The sequence below is a fragment of the Natrix helvetica genome, assembly GCF_964273705.1.
Source record: "Natrix helvetica genome assembly, chromosome: 3".
NCBI lineage: Eukaryota > Metazoa > Chordata > Lepidosauria > Squamata > Natricidae > Natrix > Natrix helvetica.
This window is the reverse complement of record NC_138549.1, coordinates 158,197,736-158,213,006: the sequence shown is the minus strand read 5'-3', so window position 1 is coordinate 158,213,006 and position 15,271 is coordinate 158,197,736. Positions and strand designations below refer to the sequence as shown.

Here is a 15,271-nt window from a genome sequence, read left to right as displayed (position 1 = left end):
GCCGTGAAAGCCAGCTGGGTGATCATGGGCCAGTCACTCTCTCTCAGCCCAATTCACCTCACAGGGTTGTTGTTGTGGGGAAAATAGGAAGAGGAGGGTGCATGTGTGTGTTGGATATATTCACCGCCTTGCAAAAATAAGAGAAGGCAATCAATGAAATAAATAAAAAGACCTGTTGCTCAGGGCTGAAGTTCTTGGTGGTCCCTGAGCTTAGCATTTGCTTGATCTTACCTAGGAAGGTGATGAAATACCTGCAAGCAAACAAGATGAGAGAGCACCAAGAACACTGCAGTTGAGCTAGAGTTCAAAGCTGGTGTAATAAACCCTAGCAAGATATAATGACCAGTTCAGTAATTCATACTCTGAAAAAGATTTTAAAAGAACGAAGGATGACAAGGACCCATCCATTCAATGATGTCAGCATAACGATGATGATATTCAAGATGTGACCCCTCATTGGTTTGAAGTTGTCCCCTATTTTTGGATAAGAGTATTCTATTGGAGAAGGACGTGGTGGCTCAGTGGCTAAGACGCTGAGCTTGTTGATCAGAAAGGTCGGCAGTTCGGCGGTTCGAATCCCTAGCGCCGCATAATGGAGTGAGCTCCCGTTATTTGTCCCAGCTTCTGCCAACCTAGCAGTTTGAAAGCATGTAAAAATCCTCTGTAGAAAAATAGGAACCACCTTTGGTGGGAAGGCAACAGCTTTCCGTGTGCCTTCACCGTTAAATCATGCTGGCCACGACCACAGAGACATCTTCGGAGAGCACTGTTTCTTTGGCTTTGAAATGGGGGTGAGTACCGCCCCTTAGAGTCGGGAACGACTAACACATATGTACGAGGGGAACCTTTACCTTTACCTTAAAGATGACTAAGACCCATCCATTCAATGATGTCAGCAAGCTTGTATGATGACGATACTCAAGATGTGTGTCCCCTGATTGGTTTGAAGTTGTCCCCTATTTTTGAATAAGAGTATTCTATTGGAAGACTAATAATGGGCAAAACTGAAGCAACCAACCAACCAACCAGAGTGGTGCCAGGACCATTCTCTTCTTAATACCCCTTTCCATATGTTAATGGAGGGCAGCTCTTATGTAAAAGGGGCTTTCTGTAAGTAGGCAATTCATAACATCGAAACACCGGAAGTCTTTAAGAAGATGTTGGATAGCTATTTGTCTGAAATGGTATAGGGTTTCCTGCCTAGGCAGGGGGTTGGACTAGAAGACCTCCAAGGTCCCTTCCAACTCTACTATTGTATTGTATTGTAAAAATTAAAAGAGCCGAGGTGGCGCAGTGGTTAGAGTGCAGTATTGCAGGCTACTTCAGCTGACTGCTAGCTGCAGTTCAGCAGTTCAAATCTCACCGGCTCAAGATTGACTCAGCTTTCCATCCTTCCGAGGTTGGCAAAATGAGGATCCAGATTGTTGGGGACAATAGGCGGACTCTGTAAACTGCTTAGAGAGGGCTGTAAAAGCACTATGAAGTGGTATATAAGTCTAAGTACTATTACTGTTTCAACCCTGAGCTACAAATATTTTCCTTAATCGGTTCCTAATTTTATTTGCCTGGTCACCTTCTTTGCTGTTTTCTGCTCCTCACCTTTTGTAAACTGCAGAGATTTATTTATTTTACCATTGCACAAAAGCTTTCCCATTCTCTTTATCTCCATGATTATTCTTTGTTTAGTAATGCTTATTAGCTTAGAAAACTATTTCCTCATTTTTTTTGTTTCCTCTAAATCTCTGAAAGGAAGTACAGTGCAGTACTGCATTCCTTTAACAATGGGAGTTTAATTTTTTTTTTGGGGGGGGGGAGAGCACTTGATCCAAGGGAAAAATCCCATCAAAGTGCATTCTGCAAGACTACAGCACTGGTAGCTGAAAGCTATTCTGCATTTTTTTTTCTTGTAATGTTTATAAAATTGAGATGCAAAGAACCCTTAACATACAGATACAGAGTTCAAGTAATTACACATGCATTAAATTAGGACGCAGAATGATTTCAGTGGCAAAGGTCAGCTTTCTTCATGTAAAGGTTTTTTTTCTATTTCTTAATTTATGAGTTATGTGTCTTGAGGAAGCTCTCAGCAACTAAGTTCCCTTCTGTCGCATGTGCACCCTGCTGTTAAAGAGAACTTTCAGTTATACTTTCAAGGTGAATCATTGGCTTCTAAACCATAAGTCATGCAATTCCCTGGATTTTTATTTTCACCAGTACAAATGCAGACATTTCCTTTATCTCCATAGCAATAATACTTGGCATCAAATCGCGGCAATAAAAAGCCAGAGATCATCCCAACAAGTTTGAAATTTGCAGAAGTCTGCATTGACTTGTTTCCTGGTTCTGTTTCTTAGAACGCCAGAAACTCCCAAGACAGATCTGTAAGATAAACTTCCTTGAAATGCAAAAGTTTGAGAACACAGGAAGCTGCTTCCCATTTCCATTAATTTGCATATAAGGGACACTAGAAGCAGGAGGGCCGAGAGGATTATTAAGTGCTGGAACAAGACTAACATGGGCCCCCTGAATTACACATGGACACATAAATCAATAATATCACAATTGTACATTTATTAATTACATTCAAACATACTTGCAAATATATTAAAATATATTTTTAAATATCTCCTCCTGTTTTGTCAGTGAAGGGAAACCCTGCCCTAAACATCAATAGCACTTTTTTTTCTCCTTTTTTTTTGACATCCTTCCTAAAGATCTACCTATTCCACATTGCCTTTGACTGTAACTCTTCCTTCAAACCTTAATTGTACTCAACTAATATGCTGAATTTTCCTCCCCTCTTTTGTTCTTCCTTGTTTACTGTCTATTTGGGACGGTAAGATCCAGATTCCATACCTGCTGCCTGTGAAGTTTTAACATATGCTTTAAATGATCCAATATTGTTTTTCTTCTTAAAAATTTGCTTTTGTAAAAATTTAAAAATTTTGCCCCTTTGAGCTCCATGGGCCCCTGAACAATATACTCGCTGCACCCCCCCTGCCTGCGTAGCAGCTGCTTCAGGTTTTAAACCTTTTTTAGGCCTTTCTCAGCGCTACCTCCATCTGATATTTGTAGTGCATGGAAACCTGCTAAACTATAGCAAATTGTTCTGTATTTAATAATAATAATAATAATAATAATAATAATAATAATAATAATAATAATAATAATACTTTAATTTATAGACCGCGACTTTTCCTTGACAGGACTCGGGGCGGTGTACAGTCATATTAAAACAAAGTGGATACAAAAATATAGATATATATTTATTTAAATTTATTTATATAAATAGAGATATATTTATTTATTTTTAATGCCACTCTTCCTCCAAACAGAGCCTGGGGCAGGGTAGATAAAACAATAAGCTGCAGGCCTATCCATATTAAAAAAAAAAAACAAAAAACCCAGTTTGGTTAAAGTAGTCAGCCACAAAATAGTGAAGAGTAATCAAACATGCAAGCCATTACAGAATGTGAAGCATTTCATATAAAAGGGCAGAGCTGGACAGAGGTTACACTACAGATACCTCATTCCTTACAAATGAAATCAAGTTGACCTTTGAAGTAAGACATTGTGAGGTTCGCCATTCTGTACCAAGAGAATGTCCCAGTATGGGGCACTGCCATGGAGAAGACCTTGTTTCTGTGTGGGACCATGAGTGGGGCCCTCCTCAGCTAATCTTAACACAGGGTGTGTGACAAACTGAGAGGAGGGATAACTGGCAGATCTCTTTTTTCCGAGGTTTTCCAGAAATTTATAAGTTGTAGTTCTATCAGTCAAGTGCAAGCTTTGCCTTTCTAGCTTTCTTAGGTGTTTTACCAAGACTTTTTGCTTCAGCCCAGTTCTAGGAAAATAGAAAGGAGGAAGGTAATTTGCATCTTCCTGCTGAAAGCTAGGAATGTAAAAAGACTTGTGCAAATGGCATGGGGGTGGGGTGGGGCAGAATAGCTGTGCAATCATGCAGTCTTGCATATTGGGAAGGCCTTAATGGGAAAATCTCTTCTTAAACCAACTGAACCCAAATCCTAGATGTAAAAAGGAATGTAGATGGGAATAAAAGAGAAGAAGAGAAGACAACAATCACACATGGAGAATTCCAAATATAATAAAGGCAATCAACCTAACTAAATCAGTTACTAACTATTGCTTGCGTTTAACAGGTCAGTTTCAGCACATGTTCAACATTTACCAGGGAGGGAATAAGCTGAGTCTCTTGTTGAAGGTTAACAGGCAGGCCCTTATTACTGCAAATGTTGGTTTGTTTGCTTTTTCTCTCCCACTATGTGGAACATAAGTGAAAATATTGAAGTTCCACCCATCTTAAAGTTGTTGAGATTGAGAAAGGCAGGCAAGGGCTCCATAGGATTCAGGGGCAGATATTACGACTTATCAAATTTTAGCTTTTAAGGCACCTGTCTGAAATGGTATATGGCACGGGTGTCAAATTCGATTACGTCACATATTGTGATGTAGCGTGATGTTTTTTGCCTTTGTGGAGCTGGGCATGGCCTGCGTGTGACACGTCCAACTCCTGGGCTGCCAGTTTGACAGGCCTGGTATAGGGTCTCCTGCTTGAGCAGGGGATTGGACTAGTTACAGTGGTCACCCACCGGTGGTCCATGGACCACTGGTGTTCCATGAGAACATTTTGGTGGTCCGCAGAAAAATTATTTGCATTTTTTATATTGCACTAAATACTATTTATCTTTTTTAAAAAAAAATTCATGTTAGTGGTCTGTGGGATTTAAAATTATGAATTTAGTGGTCCCTGAGGTCCGAAAGGTTGGTGACCCCTGGATTAGAAGACCTCCAAGGTCTCTTCCAGCTCTACTCTGATTATTATTAAGTGTTGAGTTTGGCATTTGGAAGCTGAGGATATGTAGTGGGGATGGAGAATTAAGACAAGCAATATCAGAAGGAGTACAGGTCCTCCCCTTATGCAAATAATAGGCGAAGACTTAAGCAAATTACTCAGGATGTTCTATTTATTTTTTCTCCATGTTGCCTGTCCACCAGCTTGCAGCTCATGATGGGGGGGGGGAGGGGGGATCAAGAAAAGGAATTCCCTTTTCTCATATCTTTTCTATTCTAGCCCACTGTCTGTTTCATACATATCTTCTCCAAACCCACAGGGCCTCAATAGATGGGCAAAAGATCAGAAGCGACTTGAAATTCTAACCAAGATAATCTGAAGGTAGATTGTTTCAACAAATAGAGCCCTTAACAATCACATCTCTTAGCATTGGCTATTTCAGTCCCAATTAGATTGTAAATCGAAGACCACCAGAAAGTTAAATTGTTGGATTAGAACTGGAAACCCAGATTCAAAATTTCACTCATTCAATAAATATCCTTATGAATTGAAAGAGCCACTTTGGTTTAGTGGTTAAGACACCCAGACTAGAAAAACCAGGTGACTTTCAATTCCAGTTATGCATGAAAGTCAGCTGGGTGACTTTGGGTCAGACTCTCAGTCACAGGATTCTTATTATAGGGGAAATAAGGAGTCAGGAGCATTAGGTATGGATGCTGCCTGGAGTAAACCATCAATAAAGACAGAATAAACATCAATCAATAATTAAACCATTGATTGTCCACCCATGGGTGCATTGACCAACTGCAAGTATTCTAATGTAAAAAAGATGTGGAGACTCTAGAAAGAGTGCAGAGAAGAGCAACAAAGATGATGAGGGGACTGGAGACTAAAACATATGAAGAACGGTTGCAGGAACTGGGTATGTCTAGCTTAAGAGAAAGAAGGACTAGGGGAGACATGATAGCAGTGTTCCAATATCTCAGGGGTTGCCACAAAGAAGAGGGAGTCAAACTATTCTCCAAAACACCTGAGGGTAGAACAAGAAGCAATGGGTAGAAACTAATCAAGGAGAGAAGCAACTTAGAACTGAGGAGAAATTTCCTGACAGTGAGAACAATTAATCAGTGGAACAACTTGCCTCCAGAAGTTGTGAATGCCCCAACACTGGAAGTCTTTAAGAAGATGTTGGATAGCCATTTGTCTGAAACGGTATTGGGTTTCCTGCCTAGGCAGGGGGTTGGACTAGAAGACCTCCAAGGTCCCTTCCAACTCTACTATTGTATTGTATTGAATTGTAATGTCGCGTATGGAAATGCCCTCAAAGAGAAAGGGAGGAAGGCAGTACTCTGAGTTGCTATTTAAGCCTAACCTTGCACATTCTGTAAACACGAGTTTTGCTTCAAAACAGTAGGAACGAGAGAAATGTCTGTGAAATGTTAAAATATGATTTATTCATTCTAGAGGGATGAAAGGAGATGAATGATATCACCTACTTTATCAGGGGTGTCAAATTTGCGGCCCGCAGGCTGGATGTGTCACACGCCGGACAAGGCCACCCCACTCCTGTTTTAGCAAAGGAGGAAAAGTTGCAATATACATGTGACGAAGCGAGTTTGACACCCTTGTACTTATGATACAATCAAACGGATGTAATACGTAATCTGTATCAATTCCACAATGTTGTCATAATATGCATGATGTCTTTTTCCCTTGGGTTTGTGTGTCTATTTGGGGGGTGGGGGTGGGAGTCTTGATTTAAAAAATAATAATTTTATCTCTATTTTACAGTGTGCGTTCTGCCATAAAACTTTCAAGCAATTTGGAGGAGGAACTGAATGAATGAATAAACTTGTAACTCTAATCATGTTCTTATCGCAAGAGTTAAAAATGTTTAGAATTGGTATTGTCATTATATAGATTCACGTGTGTTTATTGCAGAATTGGGGCAAGCCAAAACACATCTCCAGTCTAGAAAGGAATTCTTAAGAAGGGGGTGGGGGGATACTACTGCATAATCTTTACTTTCTCTAAAAGCATAAAATCCAGATATACAGGAATAAATCAGAGGGAATGTCCTATTATGTAGAAGATTCAGAATGTATTATATTTCTGGAATGAGATTGGTTCATGGGTTTCTTCATATATAGCCAAGAGTAGAAATTTACCTATACAGAGCTGATTCAGAATTTCTCTGAGCCAAAACCTTTGTATGTATGTATGTATGTATGTATGTATGTATGTATGTATGTATGTATGTATGTATCAGTGGTGGGTTGCAGGCAATGCACTCCGGTACACCTCCGGTATAAGCGTACCGGAGCCTGCCCAGAGCACTGGGTACTGTTCCGGTGCGGTGCTCCAGAAGGCCCACCCACCTGCCTGAGCTCCTTACCTGTCCTTTAAAGACTTCGGGGCTTCCATGCATGGTGCATACAGTGCCTGCGCAATGCTCCATCAAGCAGCTGGAGCATCACGGAGGCATCGCTGGCAGGTACGATGCGTGTGCCGCGCATTCATGTGGCCGATGCCGGGCCCGTTCCAACCGGTACAGATCCATAACCCACCACTGGAATATATGTATGTATATGTGTGTGTGTGCTTGTGTGTATGTATATATATATATATATATATATGTGTGTGTGTGTGTATGTGTGTGTGTATATATGTATATGTATATGTATGTACCACCTGAAACTTATTTACACCTACCTACTGCAATCCGAAGTAATTAACCCTGATTGTCATCTAATCTAATTACCACTCCTGTAATTGCTCTATCCCCATTCCCAATGCAGACATTTTACGTTCAGGAAACAAGAAGCGACTCTTACTCTGACTCTTACCTCTGATGAAATTGCTTTTCTTTGAATGCATTACATGTATTAAAAACTGGAATGCAGACAGAAAAAATATATATACCCCAAGCCTCCCACAGAGCCCATGTTTTCTTTCTTCCTTCCTCTTCGTTTGGTTCAACTAATCATTTAACTTGTACTTTAAAAAGACAACCAGGAAACCTGTATGCTTATACACTGCTCTGCAACCATTTAGATAATCATAATAAAATGTATTTTCCTGTCACATGAGGGCTTACAGATCTGGAAGTGCAAAACTGTGCTGAAGCAGAATTTGTATATCAAAAGTGTGTGGGTGCTCCTTCAGTACATTACAACACTCTCAAGGTTATTCTTCACAACTCTAAAATGAGCTCGTGTATAAACCAAACTACTATAGTTTGTTCAATAAACAATGATAAAACTAATTATGGACATATGAACCAAGATTTTGGGGGGTGGGGATGCTTTTAAATAGTGCTTCAAAAATCCACCAGTTTAAGGTAGTAAAGATGATATTATTATACCATGAGTAGATGATAATTTGGCACACAGAAGTTGAAATGTCAGACTAGATTTTGGGGGGTGGGGATGCTTTCAAATAGTGCTTCAAAAATCCACCAGTTTAAGGTAGTAAAGATGATATTATTATACCATGAGTAGATGATAATTTGGCACACAGAAGTTGAAATGTCAGACTAGAAACTGGGAGGCTATGAGTTCTAGTCCTCCCTTATGCATGGAAGCTGGCTTAGTGACCTTCTGTATCTCTTCTTGGCCCAAACCCAAACCTCACAGGGTTGTTGTGTGGGGAAAAAAAAAGGGGGGGGGGAAAGAACATTATGCATGTTGCCTTTTTTACAAAATAAAAGCAGGTTGCAAATTAAATATGGCAGACAGATTGCTCTTTAAAAATACCTTTTGAAACTTTTAATAAAATCCTCAATGGTCAGGAATCCACTGCTTAAGATAACTCACCCACTCGCCACAGAATTCCTTTCTTGAAGATGGATCTGTATGCAAGATCATTCAAACCCATATTGATACATTCACCAAGGAAATTCTGTGGATGGAAAAAAACAAAGAATGAAATTTTCTGTGATGGCACAGTTCATGTGTACCTTACCCTTGTGCCACCTAGGTGAGCAATAAAACATTACTATTCTTTGTGGTTGCTTTTTAACCCTTAAAAGAGTTTTCATTATACATGTAGTCCTTGACTTACAACGACAACTGAGCCTAAAATTTCTGTTGCTAGGTAAGATCATTGTTAAGTGAGCTTTGCCCCATTTTACAATGTTTCTTGCCACAGTTGTTAACTGAATCACGGCAATTGTTAAATTGATAACACAGTTATTAAGTGAATCTGGCTTCCCCATTGATTTTGCTTATCAGAAGGCTGCAACAGTTGATCATATGACCCTGGGGACACTGCTACCGTCATGTTTCCCCAAAAATAAGACAGGGTCATATTTTTTTGACACCTCCCCTCCCCAAAATAAACACTTGGCCTTATTTTCGGGGAGGTCTTATTATTTTTGAGGTGCAGGAGGCGGCGAGTGTGGTCACCTCATGGCTGCTGCTGTGTTGTGTTGCTGTGTTTAGGGGAGGGCTTATTTTAGCGCATGCGTTCAAAAGCCCGATTGGGTTTATTATCCGGGGAGGTCTTATTTTCAGGGAAACGGTAAATATGAGCCAGTTGCCAAGTAGCTAAATTTTGATCATGTGACCACGAGAATGCTGTAATGATCATAAATGTAAACAAAAGTCATAAGTCACTTTTTTCAGTGATGTTGTAACTTCGAACGCTCACTAAATAAATGGTTGTAAGTCGAGGACTAGCTGTCATTTTAAAATTAATTAAGGCTTTGATTGGAATTGGAACTGTTCACAATATTTTGTTGCATTCTGAAATCTGCTTCCAAGGCTCTTATGAGAGCTGAAGATCAGGGCAGAAATGTGTTAGGTAAATAACAGAAGCATACACATAAAAGACTGCCAAATCAGGCATAGTGTTGTTCCTGCTTTCACTGGAAATCAGCTGTTTTATGGTGGCGATATCTGAATTTAGCTTCTCTTTTCCAAATAATCAGAACTGGCAGAAAAGCAACTATTTACTTAGGAAGAACATATTACGTGTGTCTCTCTCTGTGTCAATATTTCTAGACTGAGACCTCCCAAATTTGTTTTTTTTAATTTAAAAAAAAGTTACGGAAGAAAAATGAGTAAGGAAGAGAAATAAGATTAGACAGCTGGAGCATAGTTCTAAAGTTCAGCTTTTGATTTGCACCATGAATTAAATTCCAAGCTCCGATCCTCACAAATGACCCTGTTATGGCACAGTCGGACAGTGGTAAATATTTGTGGGAAATGTGCTAGACTTCAACTCCAAAAGTACCGGAAGACTGCAACAGGAAGTATTTTTAGATGCTCATTGTTTATACAGTTAGTAGATAAAAATATAGCCACATAGGCTGATGGTTCAAAATCTGAAAATATTCAGGATTTTTTTCTCTTTCTTTGGCTGTACCTTTGGACATATGCAATGATTCCTGTTGCCTATAGGTTGTAATAAAACTACTCCCTATTTCTCTTGATTAATAAAAAGCATATTTTAATTTGGCCTGCTCCAGGTATAAATCTCCCTTATCCTATCTTTCTCCGCCTTTTTGCTCTCTAGATGCCTTCCAGCACCTTATTATGTTCAGGGACAAATTGGACACTTAACTTTTTAAATGGGGCAAGTGGTAGAGTACAGGTATCCCATCTGGGTTGGTCACCAGGATCAGAGGTTTTGTCTTCTGAGCTTTCGGACTTGTGCTGGAGCTCATCTTCAGGGAACTTCGAAGCTAGAGAGAAGTTCTCTAAAGATGGGCTCCAGCACAAGTCCGAAAGTTTGGAAGACTAAACATCTGGCCCCAGTAACAGACCCAGATTTGACCCTGCAACATTATTCTGGGACACGTATATTCTCCTTCATTCGTGAGAATACAGGTAGTCCTAGACAAGTAATGGCTAACCTTTCTGTAGTCACATGCCGAAGCGCATACACGCACACACACCCATAATACAATCCGTGCGCCCCTGTGCATGAGCATGCAAACCTCTCCAACGTGCATGCAAACCTGCGCTCCCTCCACACATGCATGCGCAACTCCCCTGCACTCCACCTACATCCACACAACCTCCCCGCATGCGGCCCGCCCCCTCACCCATTTTTGGCTTTCAGGTTGGTGCAGGCGGCTTTCCAGGCCCTAAACAGGGCACCCGGGCACCGCACGAGGCCCCAAAATGCAATGAGAGTGCACCCAGTGCATGCGCCCCCCATGCATGTGCATCCCCCACCTGTGCCCCACCCCTCGCGCATGCGTGGCAGAGACCCAAAGACCAACTGGCTGTTGGGAGGTGCACACACATGTGCAGTGGAGCTGGGCTGGTGTGCCAGCAGAGAGGGCTCTGCATGCCACCTGTGGCACGTGTGCCATAGGTTCGCCATCACGGTGCTAGACGTAAGAACCACTTGTTCAGTGGCTGAAAATAATGACTTATGACTGTTTTTCAACAAGGATAGAGAAAGCTCGAACAGCATTCTTCAAAATGAAAAAGGTCTTCTGCCTCACGACATAAGCCTAAGATTGAAAATCAGGCTTGTCAGATGCTACATCATTTCCATCCTGCTCTACGGAGTGGAGAGTTGGTCTCTGGCAGAAAGCCACTTGAAGAGACGAGAAGCATTTGAAACATGGATTTACAGGCAGCTGTTACGTATAAGTTAGATTGACAAAATCAGAAATGAGGATGCGAAAAGCCACCTGGGAAAGCCAAGGGAAATTATCAAAACCATAAAAAAGCAAAAGTTAGAAAAGTTGGGCGTGTGATGAGACACCCAGAAAAAATACGGCATCCTTCACTTAATCCTCCAGGGAAAAATTGAAGGCAAAGGAGGTCCAGGCGGAAGAACAACATCATGGCTTCAAAATCTAAGGGACTGGTTTGAACAAAACTCAGCAGCACTTTTTCATGCAGCTGTTGATAAAAATAGGATCGCTAACATGATTGCCAATGTCAATGACGGATATGGCACGAGAAGAGTGTTTTTCACACTTACCATTGGTCCCGTGATCAAAATTAAGATGCCAACTCATCTATATGACAGTTGCATGTCCCGTGATCTCGTTTTCCAACCTTCCGACAAGCAGTGTTAATTGGGAAGCCAGATTCATTTAACCGTGTTACCAGAGGTAGGCGGCACATGAATTAACAACCAGTTCGCCCAGCACTGAAAATATGAGTAATTGGCCAAAATCAGATTTGATCCAGAATTATCCACTCTTGCACTTACTGTTCTTCTTGTGCCATATCTGTCACTCAGACTGTTACCCCATAGTAATTACTACTATCCCATAGTAGTTCAGGTTCCTTCAGGCATGACTCCAGCAGGAGAAATAAACAGTAATAGATTCCAGTCTAGCATTCTCCTTAGTCATTGGAAAATTGGCAGCAGAGATCCCTTGATAATATCACTTTCAATCTTTGTGTGTGCATTTCCTTCCGTCTTAAAGGGCCAGTAAGCAATCTAACAAAAGGGAAAGAGGAAATCAATGGATGAGGAGTAACTTCAGTATGCATTTCATCTCCTTGCATTCAATTAAGTCAGAATTTCCCTGGGTTAAAACAAAAGCAGAATTCAACTTGGTTACATACATCGGCTATTCCCCCCCTCAAAAAAAATTGGCAGCTGCAGCTGTGATCAATGCAGCAGTGGTTGCAATGTAGTACAACATTTCTAGCAAGATGTAACTTTTGCCCATTTCCTTTGTGTCTGTAACAGCTCTTGAATTTGCATGTGCATACAGGTATACATATGCACATATTTAATATATGCATCCTGTTTTTTTAATTTAAAAATTGTTTCATACTGACAACACATTTGGTAATAAAGCATGGCAATCACATTTGCAAGAAATGCTTAACATTTACTTTCAACTTACCTGGTGCGGATGATAGGTGACCCCCCCCCCAACTATACTTTTTCTATAGCCCCCCCCTCCTTTTGCATTAATGGAGGCTATGTGGGTGCCTTTAACCGTGCAGATATTGAAAGCACCCATTCCACCTCTTAAAATTCCTGAATCACCCTCGTTAAATGGAACCTGGCCCCATTCATTTTGGAGCATATCCCTCAACATACCACTACACAAGATCTAATGTGGCCTTCAGGCTGACAGAGGATATACTCCTTAATTATAGAACAAGAGCACACAGTAAGCAGCCCTAACACTGCATGTTCTCCTTTATGGATCCCATAGCGCAGGGGTTCCCAACCCCTGGGCCGCAACCTACTACCGGGCCATGGCCTATTTCAAATTGGGTCACATGCCTGGCGGACCTTGACTTGCATGAGGAAGGCGCATACACGTGTGCAGAACTCAACTTACGCAAGTTAAACTGCACTCGCATGCACCCCAGTTCCCCTCTCCCCCACCTCCAGCTGGGCCACCAAGCTGCAAAGGTTTGGACTATTGCCAAGCAGATGGATGGATGGATGAATGGGAAATCCTCTCCCCAGATAAATTGCTGAATATAAAAAGAGGGTGAACCCCACTCTCTTCTATATCCTGATGATATTCCCTAGTTGGGTGATGAATCATTTGCTGAAACGTATCAGGAATGATTGCAGGAACTGGAATGACATAATAGCAGTCTTCCAATATTTGGTGGGATGTCAGAAAGAAGAGGCAGATCACCCTATTCTTCAAAGCATCTGAGGGCAGGACAAGTGGTAATGGATGGAAACCTATCAAGAAGTTGTGGCTTTTCCATCACTGGAAGCCCTTAAGAAGGGTTAACCAGTGCAGTTAATTCCAGAAAGGTGCTTTGGATTGTGTAGGGTGTGAATATATCAACTACCTGCAGATCTTTAAAGCAGTTGCATTTTTTTCAAGGATTATATGGCAGCTGTAAAGGGCAGTCCTTCCATCCCAAGAAAAGACGAGTGTTTTAAATATTTGCAGATAGGAACTACATATACAGACCCATTAACTCCTATGCGCCAATTATTTCTGTAGCACAGCACAGCTCTCCTAAACACAGCTGATGCTGCTTAGCTTTTTTCCATGACCACCCCAGGTTGCTGAGCTACTGTTAGCTATTGTGACCAAGATTTGGTAATACAGAACTCTTTGAAACCATGAGGTCAACCATCAAGGTCACATCAAGAAGATCAGAATTTGCAGAATTTGGGATATTGGGGAAAGGGAGACAATATACAAGGCCTGACCCAGTGGGAATAAAAGAAAGCAGGGTTTCTCAACCTTGGCAACTTTTAAGATGTATGGACTTCAAGACACCAGGCTAGAAGCCAATTGATTAGGCTTTTAATCCCTCCTTTGGCATGGAAACCAACTGGGTGCCTTTGGCTTAGTCCCGTGATGGTGAATCTGTGGCACGTGGAGCCCTCTCTGCGGGCACGTGAGTCCTTTGGGAGAAGGGCGGCATATCAATCCAATTAAAAAAAAACAAAAAACGTGAGCCATCATCCAGCTCTGCTCCATCACGCATGTGCGTATGCCTTCTGCTGGCCAGGTGATTTTCGGATCATGCATGCGGGGGGGGGGGGGAAATGCGGGGGTTGCATAGGGGTTGTGGCACCCCTCCCTGCGGCCCGTTTTTGGTCCCAAGAGGCTTTAGGAAAGTGGGGGGAGCGTGCACACATGCATGGGGAGAGAACAGGGGATCATGTGCACATGCACAGGGGGGGCACGCAGGGGGGTGCCACTTGTGCATTGCATTATGGATGTGGGTGAGCGCTGATGCACACACTTTCAGCACGCGAAGGAGAAAAGGTTAGCTATCACTGGCCTACTCACTTTCTCTAAGCCCAAACCATCACAGGGTTGTTAGGGGGAACTAGGAGAAGAAAAGATTATTTATTGCATGTATTCACAGTTGGGTTATTTATAAAAATAATAATGGTGAGGAATAAATAAATAAATAAAAATAAATAAATACTCCCAGAATTCTCCAGTCAGCATGGGAATTGAAGCGCACTCGTCTTAAAGTCACCAGGATTCAGAAGCACAACTGAGCAGCATTTCTTAAAGTGGGGGGCCCTAAAATCCCTGTGGGTCCCAGAAGAGCCCCTCAGTTTCTCGAAATCCAAATTATTTGCCAGCCTATGTTGAAAAGAAAACCATATTGAAATCACATCAAACAACTGTGAGAAGTAGTAGTGAATGTGCCCATTTTAATTTTTGATATGTTAATTATTGATGAATACAAACAAAAGATCTTTGGGGGGTTCTCCATAATTTGTAAAAATGGGGAGGGGTCCTGAGAGCAAAATCTTCAAGGAACCCTGGAACAGAATATCCTGGGCTGACTAAAACTCTAAACATAAAAATTTCTTACTGTGGTCATTAATTGCAAGTTCCCACGAGAAAGAATCATTTTGAATGCCTTCTTTTTTGGCTTAAGATCTTCTGCATTTATTGCACAATTTTTAAAGTAAATAAATCATTCTTTATGGGGTGATTAATTAATTACATTCAAATATTTTGTATTATTGTACTAAATGCAGATTATTTGCATTTGAAATAAAACTATTTTTTTTGAAGGGGGG

The 15,271-nt window shown here is 41.2% G+C and overlaps 1 long non-coding RNA gene across 1 annotated transcript; it reads right to left on the bottom strand.

Moving 5' to 3' along the window:
- Positions 1-3,396: 3,396 nt before the first annotated feature.
- On the bottom strand, positions 3,397-12,178 carry LOC309389310. Its single transcript, XR_014174929.1, has 3 exons — positions 11,993-12,178; positions 8,629-8,713; positions 3,397-3,844 (listed from the first exon to the last, which is right to left on the bottom strand). It is a non-coding gene; the product is annotated as an uncharacterized lncRNA (long non-coding RNA).
- Positions 12,179-15,271: the final 3,093 nt, after the last annotated feature.